Below are 21538 nucleotides of genomic sequence, written 5' to 3' on the forward strand. Positions count from 1 at the left end.
ACGACTCTCTTCAGTATCCAATTCTGTTTCCTCGAGCAGAAGATGGATATCATTTTAAACTGTATCAAACTAATCCCACGACGGGCGCTTTGACATCAAAGAGAATCAGTTGTATGGATTTTTATGCTTACCGTATTATGATTAGAAAAGATCAATCTAATCTGATTTTGAAGTGTCGTCAACTGTTGCAACAATTCATTGTTGACATGTACGCTAAGGTCGAAAGTGAACGATTAAATTATCTTCGATATAATCAACCGAAACTTCGAGCTGAAGAGTACATTCACTTACGAGATACAATATCGAGTGATAAAGTAGCTGCTGATATTGGACAAAGAGTAATACTTCCATCATCGTATACTGCAAGTCCAAGACATATGCAAGAATATGCTCAGGATGCTTTGGCGTATGTTCGCAAAAATGGACGTCCAGATCTTTTCATTACCTTCACATGTAATCCATCTTGGGAAGAAATTAAAGACTTACTTTCGCCTGGGCAGCAACCATCCGACCGACATGACCTGATAGCAAGAGTTTTTAAACAAAAATTAATACGTTTAATGGACCTCATTACTAAGAATCATTTATATGGAGAAACTTGCTGTTGGATGTATTATATTGAATGGCAAAAAAGAGGCTTACCACATGCTCATATCTTAATTTGGTTGGTTGAAAAAATTGTTTCAAACAAAATTGACGATATCATTAGTGCTGAGTTACCCAACAAAAGAGAAGATCCAGAATTATTTGAAATTATAAAAAAAAGTATGGTTCATGGACCATGTGGATCATATAATCCAGATTCGCCTAGCATGAAAGATGGAAAATGCACCAAAGGTTATCCACGTCAGCTCTTGAAAGAAACACAAACTGGTGGCGATGGTTATCCGCTATATAGACGACGAAAACCAGTTGATGGAGGACACACAGCAGTTATCAAGATCAAAAATATGAATGTAAAAATTGATAACCAATGGATTGTGCCTTATACTCCTATACTTTCAAAATTATTCAATGCACATATCAATGTAGAGATCTGCAATTCAGTGAAGTCAATTAAATACATATGTAAATATGTAAATAAAGGCAGTGATATGGCGGTTTTCGGAATCGCCAATTCCAATGGACCTATAAATGAAATCGATCAGTTTCAAATAGGACGTTATATTAGTAGTAACGAAGCCGTATGGTGAATTTTAGGTTTTGACATTCACGAACGATTTCCTACTGTTACTCATCTTAGTGTTCACTTAGAAAACGGTCAACGAGTCTATTTCACGGAAGAAAATGCCGCTCAAAAAGCTATGAATCCACCAAACACAACATTAACAGCTTTTTTCAACTTATGTGCAACAGATAAGTTCGCAAAAACATTATTATACAATGAAGTTCCGCAGTTTTATACTTGGAATCAATCTACAACGCAATTTTACAGAAGAAAACAAGGAATAAAACATCCTTCAGTCGCTGGCACATTTTCTACTAGCGCACTAGGAAGAGTATATACTGTTCATCCAAGTAATAGTGAATGCTACTATTTACGAATGCTGCTTCACGTGATTAAAGGACCAACATCGTTTCAAGCAATTAAAACCATCGATGGTCAAGAGTGTCAAACGTACAGAGAAGCATGTTTCAAACTTGGTATGCTTGAACATGATCAACATTGGAACGAAACGTTGACAGAAGCATCTGAAACATGTCATCCACACCAAATTCGAACTCTGTTTGCAATAATTTTAACTACCTGTGCACCTTCTAATCCAAAAGATTTATGGGAAAAACATAAAGAGAGTATGAGCGAAGACATATTGCTACGAGAACGTCAAGACAATCCAAATCTTGATGTACAGTATTCGGAAGACATTTTTAACAAATCATTAATATTACTTGAAGATATATGTGGATCAATTAATAATAAAAATCTTGATCAGCTGGGCTTATTCTCACCGAAACGTAATGGATTCAGAGTTCTTAATAGAAATGTCCTGATGGAAAAACAATACGACGTCAACGCTTTACACATTTATGTAGACTCATGAAAAACTCTTAACAAACGACCAAAGACTTGCGTATAACTCAGTTATGGATTATGTGCAAAAAAAAAATGGTGGACTTCTTTTTCTTGATGCACCAAGAGGCACAGGAAAAACTTTTCTGCTAAACTTGATACTCGCAGAAGTTCGAAGAACGCACGAAATTGCTTCGGCTGTGGCATCATCGGGAATCGCAGCTACATTACTTGATGGAGGACGCACGGCACATTCAGCTTTTAAGCTGCCATTGAATTTAAATGTAGTAAAAAGTCCTATTTGTAACATTGGAAAAGCATCTTGAATGGCAGCTGTATTGAAGGAATGTCAACTCATTATTTGGGATGAATGCACTATGGCTCATAAAAAAGGCCTTGAAGCACTTGATCGGACTCTACGAGATTTCCGAAACGATCAACGTATAATGGGTGGAGTTGTGATATTGCTTGCCGGTGATTTCCGTCAAACATTGCCTGTGATTCAACGATCAACGCCAGCAGATGAGCTGAACGCGTGCCTCAAATATTCGTTTCTTTGGAAATACGTGAAAAAAATTACGCTATCGACTAATATGCGTGTGAATTTACTCAACGATGACTCTGCAAGAACATTTGCCAAACAACTTTTGGATATGGGTGATGGTAAGCTTCCGGTTAATCCTAAATCACAGGAAATATCAATTCCACAAAATTTCTGTCAACTTCAGTCATCAATAGAAGATCTTGACAATAAAGTTTTCCCGCACATCGCCAGTAACTTTAAAAATCATGACTGGCTTTCTGAGCGTGCTATCTTAGCTCCCAAAAATGATGATGTAAATAAAATAAATGATAGAATTCAATTAAAAATTCCTGGTGAAGCTGTAGAATATAAATCCATTGACACAGTTACGGAAGAAAATGATGCTATTAATTATCCAATCGAATTTCTTAATTCATTAGAACCTTCTGGAATGCCACCACACGAGCTGACATTGAAAATTGGATCTACAATACTACTACTTAGAAATCTAAATACTCCAAAATTATGTAACGGAACTAGGCTTGCTATTAAACAACTTTTGCCAAATTTGATTAAAGCAACGATAATTATTGGAAAATTTAAAGGAGAAGATGTTCTGATTCCGCGCATTCCGATGATTCCTACTGATTTACCCTTCACATTTAAACGCTTGCAGTTTCCGATCCGTCTTGCTTTTGCAATGACGATTAACAAAGCTCAAGGCCAGTCGCTGCAAGTTACTGGATTGAATTTATCGAGTCCATGTTTTTCACATGGACAACTATATGTTGCTTGCTCAAGATTAGGAAATCCAAAATGTTTGTATATTTATACGCCAAATAATTAAACAAAAAATATTGTATATCCCCTTGCTTTACAATAAATAAATAATCTATTTTATTAAAAGAATAAACAAAATTGTATCTTTAATGTATTTATATGATAAAATAACCTGAATTTCTGCATTTTTGAGGATTCATAGATTTTGGTAGGATAGTTCAGTCGTTGCGTTAAGGGATTATATCCAGTTAGAATTAAAAAAAAATTTTTTTTTATATATTTTCGGAATGTACATGTATTTAAGTACATTCTCTAAAAATTTCAAATTGATCTGGCAAATGATCACAAAGATAAACACATATTAGAAAAAAATTTACAAGTTTAAACTAATTTTTCTCAAAATGATGTTTTTAAAGCCGGTGAGGAAAATTTCTCCGAAACGGCTAGACCGATCGGCTTGAAATTTTCACACAATCTTCTTAGATACTTCTGTCAGGTAATGATCGTAGGAATAAGGTTTCTGACAATAATTTCGATTTTTTAAGCCACTTTAAAGTGTAAATTTTCGTAAAAAAAAGCGATTTTTTTCTTCGGGAAGCCGCCATTATGTCACAATTCAAAATTTTGATTATTCCATCGATGATTACCTGTATTCATCTATCTTAACAATAAATCTTTTGTTTTTTTTTTTCATTTCTGATTATTTGAATCAAAGATATCTTCCTCACCGCCAGAAACCTTTTTGTGGAGGTCCTCTAGGAAATCTACTACAGGAACAACGGAAACTAATATTTTTGGAATTACATTGCGAATTCTTTAAATAAGTTAAATTCGCTATATACACATTTATTCTATGTAATTATTTAATAAAAAGCCTCTTCACAAAAAATTCACAAAAAAACACGTTTTTTCGGACTTACAAGTGGATATAACCCCTTAAATTATCAGAGTTTTAGAATATCACGCTAGAAGTTATTTTTTATTTAGCAATTATGTTTTTTTAAATAAATGAATGTTAGCTAAAAGTTTAATATCGACTGTAAATATTAAATTAGGTTAATAAAATTATAAAAAAATCATGTTTGATGGTGTTAGAATGTAATTGTATTTATAATTTGAATTTTTTCAATAACGTTGTTAGAAATTTGATGTGCATAAATAATGGATCAAAAAAGTTTATCATTAGAATGGCTGGCAATGCAAGCAGATTATGTGTTTGGTTCAATAAATTGGTCGCATGATATTATGTATCAGATTAACGGTAAGACAAATACAGTATATTCTTCTAAATTTTTTCGTGAAAAATATTAAACTATCAATTAGGTGTCGAAAATTAAAATAAATAGTGATAAGAATAGCTGTTAAAAACTTAGTTATTGAAAATATATTCGATATCCCTTATTAAATAAAAGCATTTAAAAGTATTTAATATGATTTGATATTTACTAAGTGTATTATTTTTACGAAGTGGATTTCTATTGAGTGTATTCTTTTCTTAGATTATGTCGAAGAAAGAGAAGACGGTACTGTATTGGTTGGATGTTCCACATTTGTAAAAATATGTTTACGTTGAGGAAAATTCCATCAAGGAATAGGATTTCATGAGAGCATATCGAATACTATTGGCGAAGCAACGATGCAAGCGCGAACGGTGATTAATTATCATTTTTATTATTTATTTATCTAACTTTTTAACTTCCCGCTAAGAAAATTGAAAATTTTCAAAAGTTGGGAAGTTATTGGTTTTACCCCGTTTTGTAAAATTTGAGTTTCCAACAATTGTTGACGTTTTGACATCCTAGAAAGCTGCCACGAATGTTTTCGCGATGATGTCTGTATGTGTTTGTCTCTGTATGTATGTATTTATGTGTGTTGCCGTGTGTAAACTATTTATATTACTTTTGAACGACTTCAAAATCGGTTTGTTCATTGGAAAGTTAATTCAATTTAAAATTTCATAAAATAATTTTTTTTTTTAATCAAGTTTTTATTTTTTTAATTAATATATTATTATTTTAGATATCATTCAATCAAGCATTTTATAATGCTTTAATGTTCTTTAAAGAAATGCGAGATTACTTGGCACAAGAAGAATTTAAAAAACAGGAGCGACTAAGAAAACAATTAAAAATGAAGCTTGAATGGGAAAAAAAGAATTAAAATATAGTTTAGTAATCCAGTCTCTGATATTTGACAAATAGATAAATGAATTATACAAGTTCAATATTAATTTAGAGCATCATCAAGTGAAACACAAAATTAATTATCTGCATAAGAAAGTTGAGAGAGATAGATTGTTTTATTTTTTATTATTTATTATATTCATTTGTTTTAAACCTTTAATTGCAATCTACGATAATTTCATTAAATAACATTAACGTTTTGTAATTGGCATTTATTGATAATTTACTATAAAAATAGTTGTCATTAATAATTTTATACGAAAATTAAAATTAAAAATGATAATCAGCAATGTACGAAGTCGAGACAGAGTTATTCGGGTTCATGGTGTCTTTGAGTAAGAGATCGGCATAAAATTGCTTATTTTTTTATAACCCTCAGATATTTTTATTTAATTAATATTATTATTGGTCAAATTATCATTATTCAGCTTCGAAGGCCACATTTCATTAATTTATGGATTCCGGAAGTATGATAATATTGATTATTTTGTCTTTACGTTATCTGGAGGAGCTGGAATAAAGTATGCTTTTTTTATTCGAGTTTGTTCTTTTTCTCAATCACTCACGTTGCATGAGAACCAAGTAATTTATAAAAGTCTTAGAATAATCAATTCATGAAATCATAATTTGTTAAACTTTTAACCTTTATTTATTTCACAGGTTATAAAAATTAATAGGGCAGTTGCTTTCATCGGCGAAACTCCTTTTATTACTGATGTTTTGGTATCCTTTTTCAAATTTAGAGTTCAAAATTTCAATCAAATTGAGATTTCTAGCAATTTTGTAATACAAGAGCTACCTTGGTATGAAGTTGAAAAAAGAGTATTGGAAGGAGAAATCGATGATGATTTATAAACATTTAGTATTATTGATAATTGTTCAAGCTTTTAAGTTATATCTTTGCATCTTATATCCTGTGATATTATCATTGTTATTTTATGGAAAATAAAATAACCATCTGTTAAATTTAGTTAACGTTATTTTTTTTTTTAATATATATATATATATATATATATATATATATATATATATATATATATATATATATATATATATATATATATATATATATATATATGTACGTAATTCATTGAACTATACTACGACTGACAGTTAGTGGTCATTATTAGTAATAGTGAATTAATCATAGATTAATTTGTTTTTATATGGGTAAAGTTAACGGTAATTGATATCAAATTATATTGAGGTTAATATAAAATCAAATTATACACCACGGATTGATTAGAATAAATAATCTATGATTATTAATACCAATCGGCTGAAAAATACCTGCTAGAGTCAGCTAAATATTGAAAAAAAGCCACAGCAAAGCGTGGCCGGGTCAGCTAATATATATACACATACATATATAAACTTTTGAACCAATAGTGTTTTCTGACTCAGCTAGGCGAGCTGAGTAAGGATTCATGAAAATTTTTTGTAAATTCCGACATGAGAACCGCTGCAATAGTTAGATATCTATGAAATCTACTAATAATCAAAGGCAAAATTTTTCGTCTAAAGAGTTAAACTTTGTATAATTTATCTGCTTTTCACTATTTTAGGTATTTTGCAAAATATCCACTTAAAGTTGTGATCAGTCTTAGAAGCGGAACGATTCTGGTGCGAAAGATTTTAGGAACTTCCTAGAAACAATTTTTTTTTTCGAGTGTACTTATTGACCTAACATCTACATTATAATCTTCACCGATTTAATACTGTCAATACACTAAGAATATACCATATATACATCGTGAACTCACCGTGAAAACTCAAAATTTTCACTGTATATATACAGTACATTAATCATATATTCACCATACATGTACTATATACTAACAGTATCCCCTTCCCGTTTTAACACGGTTTATTCACTATATTCGATTAGGCATTCGATTAGGTTTCACCATACTTAGATTTCCTACAAATTTAATCCGTTTCGGACCGGTAGATTCCAAGAAATCTCAAAAAAACTGCAAAAAAAAATTTACTTAAAAGTGGTTTTTTTGGAATTACTTTTCAATGGTCTTACCGATCGATTCTAAAAATCAATCAGCTCTTAACCTTCAAAAACGACGTCGATCACTGCCAACCGCGTCAAAATCGGTTCATTCGTTCGGGAGATATCGTGAACGAAAGAAATCGAAAAAATAAAAAAAAATTGAATTTTTAAAGAAAAACTCCAAAATTTCTTATCTGACCAATTCATGTTAATATACTGTTCATAGTACTTCAAAAACTGCATAGATTGCTGCAAACCGCGTAAAAATCGGTTAATTTTTTCGAGAAATATCGTTGTGGAAAAATTTTTAAAAAAGGGTTTGTTTTACATAACATCGAGATTTCTTTTTGGATCGTTTTTGATCAAATAAAACAATTATTAGAGCTCACAAAACCACGTCGATCGCTGCCAAGAACGTGAAAATTTGTTGATTGGTTCGTGTGTTATCGTTGTCGATAAAATAAGGAAAAATTGCATTTTTCAAATTTTTCTTAGATTTCCGGTTTGATCAGTTTGTGTTCAAAAGTAGATTGTAGAATTAGAAAAACTGGGTGGAATGCTATTAACTGCATGAAAATCGGTTCATTCATTTAGAAGTTATTGCAGTTTGAAAATTAAAAAAATACTGATTTATTAAACTCCTATCAGACTTTTGTGCTCGAAGAGCTCAAAAGCTTAGAACAGCTAACTCTTTGAGCTCGGAGGGCTCGAAGTAACATATAAATTATATTTTCGAGCTCGAAGAGCTCAAAAACTTCATAAGTTCAATCCTAAGCGCTTAGATATAGAATTAGCGGGAAGTTGCAGTGATGAACTTCAGGGTCAACCGTTTCCCAGATTTTTTTTTTTAATTCTTTGAGAGAATTGTAGGTCACCTAATGCGAATGGCTAGAATTGAAATTAAAACTTTTAACACCCTGCCCCGCAATCCCTATTGGAAGTAGAATTTATTGACATCCGTCTTGAGATGACCTCTTCATAACAAATAAAAGACTACTACCAAATTTAGAGTTTGTAGGAACAGTAGCTACCACGGAAAAACGGATTAGATCTGGCTATATATAATCAGATCTGACCAGATTTGGTCAGATCTTTAAATTACCCAGGTAAAAACGATTATATATAATTATATATACTCATACATAATTATATACGAATAATGGCCCTTAATAATTATAAAGGAATTTCCATAAAAAATAAAAAAAAAATTGGTGCGTGCGGGAACCGAACTTGGGACCCAATGCTTGAAAGACTAATTCATTAACTGTTTATCTACGAGGCTTACTTGAAGCGTAAGTGGATAGAGTTTGTCATGACTACAAGTAATGTGAATCGTGTCCATGATCGATGCGTAATGAATAAAGTTTTTTATCAAATTTGCAAATTAGTAATTATCAGTATACGCTTATAAAAAGATTTATAAACTACTAACTAATAAATTATTTAATTTATTGAATTCTAATAAGCATTTTTTAACATTCATAAAATATTTATTTAGGAGGAAAGTATGTTTAGTAAAATAGTTTATAGGTATGAATAGTTAACAAATATAGTTATATCTGGTCAGATTTAATAAAATCTTTTTATGTCTGATGTATTTTTCAATCCAGATATAGTTATATCTGTTTCGATCTGATCAGATATGACTAAATCTGTTCATTGTTGATGTATTTTTTAAGTCAGATACAGTTATATCTGTTTAGATCTGATTAGATATGACTAGATCTGATTATATCTCTAATCCCATATCTGACCAGATATAATTAGATCTAACCAGATATTATTGTATCTGGTCAGATCTAAGCCTTTTTCCCCCGGTAGTGAATTTAAAATTTTCATTGTTAATACCCACCCCTGCAATCCGTATTGGGAGAAGGTATTCATAGAACATAAGTTTTTCTTAATAAATTTGGGAAGTAAAAATAAGAAAAATATGTATATATTCGAAGCCGTTTTCTTTGTTAAAAAGTATACAAAATTGTGAAAGTCATCGTATATTATTTTAAGTAGAACTTTAACTGCAAACAACTTTTAACCTAGTTAACTTAGCGAATAATGATTTTTATCCTTTTTTGAAGGGTGTTTAATTTCCTACAACAACATTTAGTTAATTTCTCTACACAATTGCTCGTTAAAATACATTGAAATTCCGAAAAAAAAAAAAAAAAAATTCCCGTGTTATTTAAATGGGAAATTAAAAATCACCATGTGACACCTCTAAATATTGATAGTAAGAGCTCAAACTATACCAGATTTATTTTTTCGTCATCTTGCACAATATTTTCGTAATAGCTAATGAAAAAAAATTAAGAGTTTTTTTTTGGCCCAACTTATTGTACATTTCATATTTCTGGATCTATCCTGACTTTATCGTGTCATCTCCGATATTTGAAAATAAACTGTTCTAAATAATCGATAAGCAAGTGGGAAATTTCGACATTCAACGTAAAGTTGTAGTGAGTATAGTTTTAATTTATCTTACCCATTAACACAATGAGCAGCAGTCAAAATAGCTTGATTATGTATTAGGGAACCACCGCATTGATAGACATTAAGCTTCTGCCCACTTTGACTGATACCTTCTTCTCGTAATATAGCTACCATCCATGGGAATTCTCCAAATTGCGCTTCATTATCAGTGTGTCCAGTAATTTGAAAACCAACTCCATCAGGGCGACGTTGTCCACATCCACGCCGAATTATTGGTTTTGGAGTTACTCGATTGTCGGAATCCAATATATGCGGACGTTTGCAACAAATATCGAGGTAATTTTCACATACTCCACGTAATCTTAAAAAATAAGAAAATTATTTATTAAGATATGGCATGGTGGTCATGAGACTACTGGTTTTATTTAATGAAAATTAGAATAAATGTTTTCTATAGGTCATTCCATGTCAAATCGACAAATAGTTGGAATCGACCCCTGTCGATTTGGACAAATTTTGGTAAAAAGTTTGTAACAGTTTTACCTGCTCAGGTTACCCCCTCATCAATTTTATAAACAAACTAACAAATTTAACAAACAACAATAATTATCAGGGCACCACCAGGATTTTCAATCACGGTTCCTGGAACCGGTCCAGAGCTGAGAATTCTTTATCTTAAGGTAGAGAGAGTGGAGGAAGGTGTTGTTGAAGAACAAATAATTAGTTAACAATCTGATCAGTTTTATTAAGAATAAAGATTAACAAAAAAAGTACTTATAAAAGATTAACTGAATTTCACTCACACACTCACACTATAAAACGTATTATCTATAGCCTACCCGGGTAAAAAACTTTATATATAACTATATATAATTATATATAAATCATATATAATGACTTTTATAATTTCGTAGAGTTATATGTAATTTTGAAACGTTTTATTTTACATAAAAATGTACAGCAATTTTATTTTAAATTAAAATAATTACATAATTACCAAACTCTGTTTGATTTATCTGGCCTTTTACATATGTAGTCTCCCGGGTAAAAAAAATGATATATAATTCTATAGAACCATATATAATCTATATATGACTTCATATAATTTATATATAACTACATGTCATTACATACAATCGTGGTTATTAATTTAAGTATATTTTTAAGTTTACTGGAAAATAGCTATTTATAAATTCGAACGTTTATAAACTATAAATTTGAAAATTAGTTGATAATGTCATTTATAAAATTAGTCGCAAATAAAAAATGATATTAATAAAATTAGCGAAATGGAAATTTCACCAAATCAAAATTCAGTCATTTGTAAAATAGCGAAAAACAAAAATCTTCGGCTACGTGAATTTAGCAAATTCTTATTGCCGAAACTTATAAAATTAGCCAATTGTAAACTTTACGAATTGTAACATTAGCCGTTTTTATACTTCTTATAACTTTTGAATGAGTCAGTCGAATCTGCTCTAATTTTCAAAGAAACTAAATTTATGAAAGTCCTTTCAGATGCCTCAAAGAGTTTTTGATCCGTCGATCCGTTAAAGAATTACGAGAGATTTAGAAACAGCTCATTTTACATTTCACAAAGTTTATAATCGGCTAATTTGACAAATTTCTGCAGTAAGAATTGGCTAAATTCACGTACCTACAGATTTTTATTTTTCGCTATTTTTTAAATGACTAAATTTATAATTGGTGAAATTTAAATTTCGCTAATTTGATCAATATCGTTTTTTATTTGCGACAAATTTTACAAATGACGATATCAATTGATTTCCAAATTTAGAGTTAATAAACATTCTATTTTACAAACGACTATTTTCCAGTAATATTAAAAACATACTTAAATTAATGACCACGATTGTATGTTCGTTTTTAAGGTTATATATAATTGCATATTATTTTTATATAACTATACGTCATTACATACGTTCGTTTTTGAGATTATATCTAATTTATGTATAACTATATATAATTACTTATAATTCATATATAACTATATGTCATTACATGTGTTCGTTTTTAATATTTGCTCGAGCCTAAATATTCAAGTTCTCATCAAGAAAACCTTCGGTTATAATCTAAAAGCGATCATTTTCGTGGGCTTCATAATTAATGGGATTTCCCAACCACAAATAAATTTGCAACTCTCGAGCTCGTTCATTTTGATTAGTTTCTCCTATTTTACATTTAAGCATTTGTACACCTTGAATAATTTTTAAGTTATTAACTTCAAGACTTTCATGTATATTAATTTAGAGGATTTATTAAAATTTAACCAATTAAATAATTGTCTTCAAATAAATTAATTTATTAATAGTCAATGAATCTTTCTATCAGTGTATGTTGATAATTAATAATTTAAAAACAAAATAAAAAATTTTGTTTATTACCCATCGATCATGCACACGATTTGCATTACTTGTTGTTGTTAAAAACTCTGTTATTCAATTAAGTCTCATAGGTAAACGGGTAAAGTCATAGTTTCTCAAGCGTCAGGTCCCAGGTTCGGTTCCCGCGCGTGACGGTTTTTTTTTCTATGGAAATAATTCTATATAGTTATATATATAATTATATATAGTTACATATAATTATATATAGTAACATACAATTATATATAGTTATATAATTATAAAGGGCTATTTTTCATTTATAATTATGTATAGTATTATATATAATTATGTCTAATTATATATAATCCACAGATTCGGTAGAATCTGGCGCCAAATTCCGTTCAAAAATTCCGTTGTAAACGGAGCGCCAGACTACCGACTGTGTTTACTGTAAGCATCACGTTTTTTAGAGGTTGCAAATTTATTTTTAATTCTACGGTCCTTTTTTTCCTTAAATTAGTATTATAACGGTAGTTCATACCTTATTTTCCTGATATTAATTGATTATATGCAATTATAACAATTAATCTGCTTAATATTATTAAATTTAATCAGCACAAACTATAGCAACGCAAAAATTTCGATCCTGACTTTTTTTCAATGGGCAAAGTGATCTGACACAGACTAAATAATTCGAGAATGCATAGTAATCCTTCGATAGATGGGAAACTACAGTTAAAAAAAGATATTTCGCAGCTTGGATCTACACTCGCCAGGGTGCACTGGAATTCTTTCTACATATACTGTAGCTTCAAGTAAACTCCAATCTTGAAGGGACTCACACACATATGTTCTAATGAACTACGGTGATTCGCTTACAATTACCTTCATATTTAATTGCTTTGATTTACTTTAAACTTTTAGCGAGAAAGTATTAATAAATTCAAATTGAATGTGCCTAAAGGTACGGCAAATGATCGATACGGCTCCGGATGTGTACGGAGCAATATAAATTCCCGGGAAATTCAAATTTTACTCGAAAAACTTCGCATGTATACGGAGCCGTATAATAATAATAATAATAATAGTAACGATAATACTGAAAATACTAATAATGGTAATACGAAATTAATGACAAAAATAATAGGAATAAAAATATTTATCTCTATTCTTATCATGATTGTTATTAAACCATTAATCATTGAATTATTAAATTCAAAGTTACTTAATTTTCTTTTAAAATTTATCTGAAATGGAAAGCTTCTAATTGATAATTTAGTTCATCAATGTAAACTATTCTTCATTTCATACTTATATTTTTTCGTGAATTAAGTTTATATTTTATTTTGAATGATAAGTATTCTTCTTATCACAGAAATAAAAAATGAAAAATAAAAAATTATCTTCTTATTACAAAAATATAAAAATTAAAAAATTAAATTCATCTTTTCATTTTTCAATAGCAAAAGTGCTAGGGAGAAATTTTTTTATGAAAAAATGATTTATTTTTATAAATCAGAATTATTTCGATTCAGACAACGTTGAATATAACTGTTTAAATTAAATTTTTTTATTAAAAAATCTCTGCATAGAAACACTTCTTAACTAAAAATCTAATTAATTTCCAATGTTTCATATTTTTAGACTACACTTAAAAAACAGTGTGATATTTTTAGTCGCTTTCAGATGTCACTACCTACGTTGTCATGTTATGTCCTGGCTGAACGATTTAAGCCAACAGGTGACAGCACCTGTGATATAGCGGGAACAGATATTCAAATCGTATATTTTAAATATTATCATTTAAAAATATACGATTTAACTAGAACTAAGAGTAAAACAACATGTTTGTTAAAGAATTTAAGTTAACTAAATTTTCGATAGTTCGTTGGGTTATTTAGAAAAAAAAAACAAAAGATGTTGACAGAAAAGGGCATAGTATTGAATTTTCAAGAAACCCTAAAGTCTAAATAGCCCCAGGGCTGTTTTCTCGCCACAGGGCACTTGAAAATTTTGAGGAAAAGTCATAAAAGACACGTGTGGAAACTCAATGGGGTCTTGTTCTACAGAATATAAATAACGTAACCATAGGAATGCATAAACAATACATGTTACATAAATTTAGCTGAAAATATGTTATTTTATTTAATAAATAAACTAAAAGCCTTAAATAATATTAAATTTTGATATGTTAACAATTAAATTTCACTAGAGTTTAATAATTAAATAATCTTTTATTCTAATATAAATAAGTAAATAATAATTTAACATTGACCAATTATAATATAAGTACCAATTAGCAAACCCCTGATCAAACTAATTACGATTATTATTATTATTATTATTATTACTATTGTTATTATTATTATCATTATTGTTATTATTATTATTATTATTATTATTACTATTGTTATTATTATTATCATTATTGTTATTAATATAGTCATTAATAGCATAATCATCTTCATCAGTAATACTACTATAACCCCATTAATAAAATAATATATAAAATAATTCAGTAGAAGAAAATAATCTATCACAGTGTAAGTTAATAAGTAATAGTGTTCAAGGAACTAGGTTGTAAAAGATAGAAATTATGTGTTATAAGGATAAGTCTCTATATATGTATTAGTTGTAAGGAATAGTTAAGTTGTAACGTAGTGTAAGCCTATGTGTGTGGAAAAATGGAGGGAGATGTGAAGCTGAGGACTTCGAATCAACGCTTTTGTAACGACACTACTCCTCGAGAACTCAAGTAGTTGAGAACTATCTATTGTTAAACAACTGTCGAGCGATTTTACAAGAGTTTTTCTTTTTTTTCTCTATTAAATAATCTAATAATAAATTAAAGTTCAAATATTGAGTAAACCAACTAAACAAACTCGTCTTATAATTTATTATTAAATTTAAATTCCTCTCCCGCACTGAGACCGAGTATTTCAATACTCCCGGGCGAGAAGCCGCCGTCGGTAAGATCCTTAATCAAAAATAATAATATGTTATAAACTAGATGGAGGCATAACACCTTTTAAATAAGGGGGGAGGTGTTATGTCCTGGCTGAACGATTTAAGCCAACAGGTGACAGCACCTGTGATATAGCGGGAACAGATATTCAAATCGTATATTTTAAATATTATCATTTAAAAATATACGATTTAACTAGAACTAAGAGTAAAACAACATGTTTGTTAAAGAATTTAAGTTAACTAAATTTTCGATAGTTCGTTGGGTTATTTAGAAAAAAAAAAACAAAAGATGTTGACAGAAAAGGGCATAGTATTGAATTTTCAAGAAACCCTAAAGTCTAAATAGCCCCAGGGCTGTTTTCTCGCCACAGGGCACTTGAAAATTTTGAGGAAAAGTCATAAAAGACACGTGTGGAAACTCAATGGGGTCTTGTTCTACAGAATATAAATAACGTAACCATAGGAATGCATAAACAATACATGTTACATAAATTTAGCTGAAAATATGTTATTTTATTTAATAAATAAACTAAAAGCCTTAAATAATATTAAATTTTGATATGTTAACAATTAAATTTCACTAGAGTTTAATAATTAAATAATCTTTTATTCTAATATAAATAAGTAAATAATAATTTAACATTGACCAATTATAATATAAGTACCAATTAGCAAACCCCTGATCAAACTAATTACGATTATTATTATTATTATTATTATTACTATTGTTATTATTATTATCATTATTGTTATTATTATTATTATTATTATTATTACTATTGTTATTATTATTATCATTATTGTTATTAATATAGTCATTAATAGCATAATCATCTTCATCAGTAATACTACTATAACCCCATTAATAAAATAATATATAAAATAATTCAGTAGAAGAAAATAATCTATCACAGTGTAAGTTAATAAGTAATAGTGTTCAAGGAACTAGGTTGTAAAAGATAGAAATTATGTGTTATAAGGATAAGTCTCTATATATGTATTAGTTGTAAGGAATAGTTAAGTTGTAACGTAGTGTAAGCCTATGTGTGTGGAAAAATGGAGGGAGATGTGAAGCTGAGGACTTCGAATCAACGCTTTTGTAACGACACTACTCCTCGAGAACTCAAGTAGTTGAGAACTATCTATTGTTAAACAACTGTCGAGCGATTTTACAAGAGTTTTTCTTTTTTTTCTCTATTAAATAATCTAATAATAAATTAAAGTTCAAATATTGAGTAAACCAACTAAACAAACTCGTCTTATAATTTATTATTAAATTTAAATTCCTCTCCCGCACTGAGACCGAGTATTTCAATACTCCCGGGCGAGAAGCCGCCGTCGGTAAGATCCTTAATCAAAAATAATAATATGTTATAAACTAGATGGAGGCATAACAGTCATCCACAGATTCGGTAGAATCTGGCGCCAAGTTCCGTTCAAAAATTCCGTTGTAAACGGAGCGCCAGACTACCGACTGTGTTTACTGTAAGCAGAATGGTATTTCGAGGTTGCAAAATTTTATTTAATTATATGGTACTCCTTTTTCCAAAATGATATATCATAAAAGTAAGTCATACTCTATTTTACTGATATTAATTAATTATAATCAATTATAAGATTTAATTCACTTAAAATTATTAAATTTTATCAGCACAAACTATAGTAAGCCCAGAAATTTCGATCCTGACTTTTTTTTCATGGAGAAAAGGAGAAAAGTCACCGCCACAGACTAGATCAAATAAAAATGTGTAGTAATCTTACTATAGATACGCAACTACACTGAAAAAAGTTAATTCACAGCTTGCATCTACAACCACCAGAGTCCACTGGAATTATTTCTACATAAACTGTAGATTCAACGGGATAGCTCACTGAAGTTAGAACCCCAAATTATTTTCTTTTAATTTTTGATTTTTTTTTCTATCACGTTTTCAACTTTTCGTTTGTTCTTTATTATTCACTCTCAACATTTGATCGTTCTCCATTTATTTATTTTAACAAGAATTTATTAATAATGTACCTTTAAGTTAGCCCCCCCTGTCGCATTTTTTAATATTTTGGTAGCAATTTGGGTCATCAAGCCTCTATTTTTGATTGTTCATGTATATTTAACATTTGTACTTCACATTTTTTATTTGTTGTTTAATTAACATTTTTAATTAGCTGTATGTATGCATTCTAAATATTTGCACTGCGCATGCGTCAACTTTACGTATATAGACTTTTAGCGCAGTCTTTTGAAAATTATAGTGACAAGCACATCTCATGTGTAAAAAATTAAAAAATTTACGAGTGTAATTTTTTAGGAATTACTATTTAATTAATTCAAATAATTAAAAAAAAATTGTTAGACGTTAGCCAATATCAATGTCATTAAGTAAATAAATAAATAACTAATAAATATTCATTTCATTCTAAATTTTTTAAAAATATCGAGAGAATTGTTAATCAATGCATGTACATTTTTTTATTTTCATCAATTCTATTTTCATGAATACTACAAACTATTAAAAAAAAAAAAAAAAAAAAATCCATAACAATTAACAAAAAATTTCAATACTTTATTAAAATAAAACTTATTATAAAATTATTAAAAACTACACGTTGCCCTTTTATCCTGTGACCTCTATAATTGAAATTACAAGAAAAATACACTTACTCTAATCACTGTGCTGGTCAATATAATTTTCAAAAGTCCGCGCTGAAAGTCTAAACGTAAAGTTGACGCATGCGCAGTGCAAATATTTAGAATACTAATATTCAGCTTATTAAAAATGTTAATTAAACAAGAAATAAACAATTTGAAGTTGGAACAAAGGTTTTTTGTACATGAACAATCATAATCAAAGGTTATTCCCATTAGATAGTGTACCACTCTATGATTTTGTGGTCATTGCCGATAGGTTGCGGTGTTATCCAATCAAGTGGATTTCAAATAATTGTAATCTTTAGGTGAAAAGTCTTACAATTATGCGCATGGTGTATTGTGTCATTTACTTACAACAATGTCATAATAACAATAACACTAATAATAAAAATTATGAGACTGAAATTAATTATATCGGTAATACCAAATTGAGGTTAAAAATATCATTATCATTATTATTACTGAATGAATTATTGTTATTATTAAATTAATGTGTATTAGAGTATTAAATCCAAATCAACAACTTTTTTAATTCAAAAAAATGTTAAAATTTTTACTGTATATAAATAAAAATGTAAAATCCCTATTAATAAGATAGTTAATCGCTTTTAACCGCGGAGTTTACACGGGTCAGTCACGTTAAGTTTTTTAATGCTATTAGCTACTATGAGAGAAACAGAATTTTAATTTTTTTGTTAGGACTTGATTTTCAAAATTAACGAACAAATAACCTTTTATATGATAATAGCTTTACCTGCATTAATTAATTTATTTACATATTTCTAATTTTGCGCGGCAAAAGTTCAATTTTAAAATTAAGAATGTATTAAGAGGCGAGCAAAAAATTACACTTAACAAAAAGATATGAAATCCGAATAAAAACAGTTTCACTGTTAAAAATTGCGCCAAGTCCACGTTCATAAAACTCATCTTAATAACATCTGCACTTTGCAAAAAAAATAAGACTCGTTACAATAATTTTCATTCTATACAAAAAAAAAATACCAAGAAACCGTCATAATGTTGAAAAAATTGAAAAAAATTTGTTGAAAATTTAAAAATTAAGAAAAAATTTTTTATCGTACTTGGCGCGCGTCATTGAGTACCCCAAATTTTTTCGGACGAATTTCAACCCGAGAAAAAACGATTTCGCTTGAATTTATGTAATGTAAATATGTATATTATATATATATATATATATATATATATATATATATATATATATATATATATATATATATATATATATATATATATATATATATCTTATCAGCTGTAATTATATAATATATGATTTCATACATTGTTATGTTTATAGATTCACATCAGTGAAGTACACTCAACGAATTAAAAATACTGCTTACTGGATTAATATCAGTTTCAGTGAAAAAATCCGTTTCGAAAATTTTTTTCAGATTTTTAGTGAAAATAACTGTCAATATGGTAGTCTGGTGAAGATATCTGAAATAACACAAAATTTTTTAATTAAATTTTTTTCAGTTCCGTCATTAAGCTTTCATGAAGAAACTTGATCATGCTTCGTTTAATTGTAATTAACACATTTTGATTGGCAATCACACTGCATTTTCTCAATTTAGTCGGCCATACGTTTTATTTTTTAGTCAACTCAATTTTCGCAGTGATTTCACTACAGAGTCAACGTATGCAGGCGTATTCACTTGTAGGCAAATTGCATAACCGAACGGGAGAGGGCGTTTTATTGAAATCTTAACCGATGTGCGGAGAATTTAAAAATTTCAAATACGTATGCCATGTTGATTTTACCTAACTTTTGTTAAACGTATCATAAAATAATATTTCATTAATTACATTTATGCATTTTATAGGTTGACTTACTTATAAATGTTGAAACATTAAAAGGATGTTCATGTATCCTGAAAAAATTTGGGGTACTCAATGACGCGCGCCAAGTACGATAAAAAAATTTTTTCTTAATTTTTAAATTTTCAACAAATTTTTTTCAATTTTTTCAACATTATGACGGTTTCTTGGTATTTTTTTTTTTTGTATAGAATGAAAATTATTGTAACGAGTCTTATTTTTTTTGCAAAGTGCAGATGTTATTAAGATGAGTTTTATGAACGTGGACTTGGCGCAATTTTTAACAGTGAAACTGTTTTTGTTCGGATTTTTTTACCCGGGTAACTAACGACCACTTATTAGCTATAGCCTAACTAACGGCTAACCAGAACCAACGAATTACTCTGCACAAAGACAACAGTGTGACAAAGATCGTCTAGCATAACTAACGGCTCACCAGGGCCAACTTAACACCATTAACACTCTCTATCACACATTACCCATACAATTCTTCACACACACATAGGCCACACTTGTAATGACTTTATTTCATAAATTTTATTTTGACAAAATTTATTGTAATTAAATTTAATTAAAAATTTTAATTTAATTATTCAATCACTAACTACTACAATTATTTAAATTCCGATTGCAAATTTTAATTCTGTGTTAAAATATTAAATAGATTAAAATTATTAGATTAAATTAAAATTTCTGACTACTTTACTACCATGCTCTTAACATGACGACAATAATTTATTAAAACAAATGGTCTTAATGTCTTAAATTAATAAATTCAAATGATATTGACAGAGGTCTTAATATTCTGTCGGAATATAAATTATTCAGTCCGAGAATTATTTTCGATGATTATCGTACTCTAAATAATTTTTAATAACCACGTTGAAAATTGTTAACATAAAATTAATTATGAAAATTAATTAATTATAACCGAATTTTCCCGTGAAATTTCCAACACGAAATAACTAATTTCTTGGACTTAATGGTATTAAATTTTAATTTTCAACAGAATTTAATTCATTTAATTCACGGACTTAATCCCAAAATGAATCTTCACTTGGAAAAAATAATTTTACAATATAAAATAATTTCAACAATTAATTCTTAGTAGAATATTGTTAAGAAGTCGAGATTTACCCAAGCCAGCTTAAGCTATTTATTATTATCGCTAGTGAGTTGGCGGCGATCTACGCGCCGCTTGACGGCGCATACGACTCCTCTCCCCTACATTCTTTTATTCTTTCTCGTGCTATGTACTCTTGGCGGTATTACCTGCTAACACGTGCCTTACTATATTAATTATTATCTCTATATTCTTCGTTACATTTTTACAATATCATTTAATTATATTTTAGAAGTTTAAATAAAGATTTAATTAGATTATTAAACACAAATATTGGTTTATATTTAATTCACTTCCTCACAGGTTATTGAGGCCCAGTGCACGCTTCCACAGCGTTTGTGAATTTATTAAAAAAATATAATAAAGTTTGTGGAAGTGATTTATTATAAGGTAAGAGTATTTATAAACATTAATTCAGAAAATAAAATATACAAAAATTAAGTAAGAAGATAAGACGAAATGAATAGATGAGTGAGTCATGCATGCACATAAAAGACAGAACGCAATAAATGCGTATTAACAGACGACTAATTAGACAACTTAAAAAATTGACAAATATTTATGTGCTTCATTAAATAAATTCATAGATTTCTGAAAATAATTTTCAGTATATTAGACTGTGACACAGAGATTAACATTGAGTAGATTGTCTTTTGTTTTATGATGAAATAATCAGTGAAGCCGG

At 29.0% G+C, this 21538-nt stretch overlaps 1 protein-coding gene across 1 annotated transcript in view; it reads right to left on the reverse strand.

The window, feature by feature from the left end:
• The window catches only part of LOC141537271 (uncharacterized), a 170884-nt gene that overhangs the window by 90758 nt on the left and 58588 nt on the right, over nucleotides 1–21538 (reverse strand). The window lies entirely within an intron of this gene.

The sequence above is a fragment of the Cotesia typhae genome, unplaced genomic scaffold, assembly GCF_013202065.1.
Source record: "Cotesia typhae breed Kobodo isofemale line unplaced genomic scaffold, CoteBio_Ctyphae scaffold_70, whole genome shotgun sequence".
NCBI classification, from domain to species: Eukaryota; Metazoa; Arthropoda; class Insecta; order Hymenoptera; family Braconidae; genus Cotesia; species Cotesia typhae.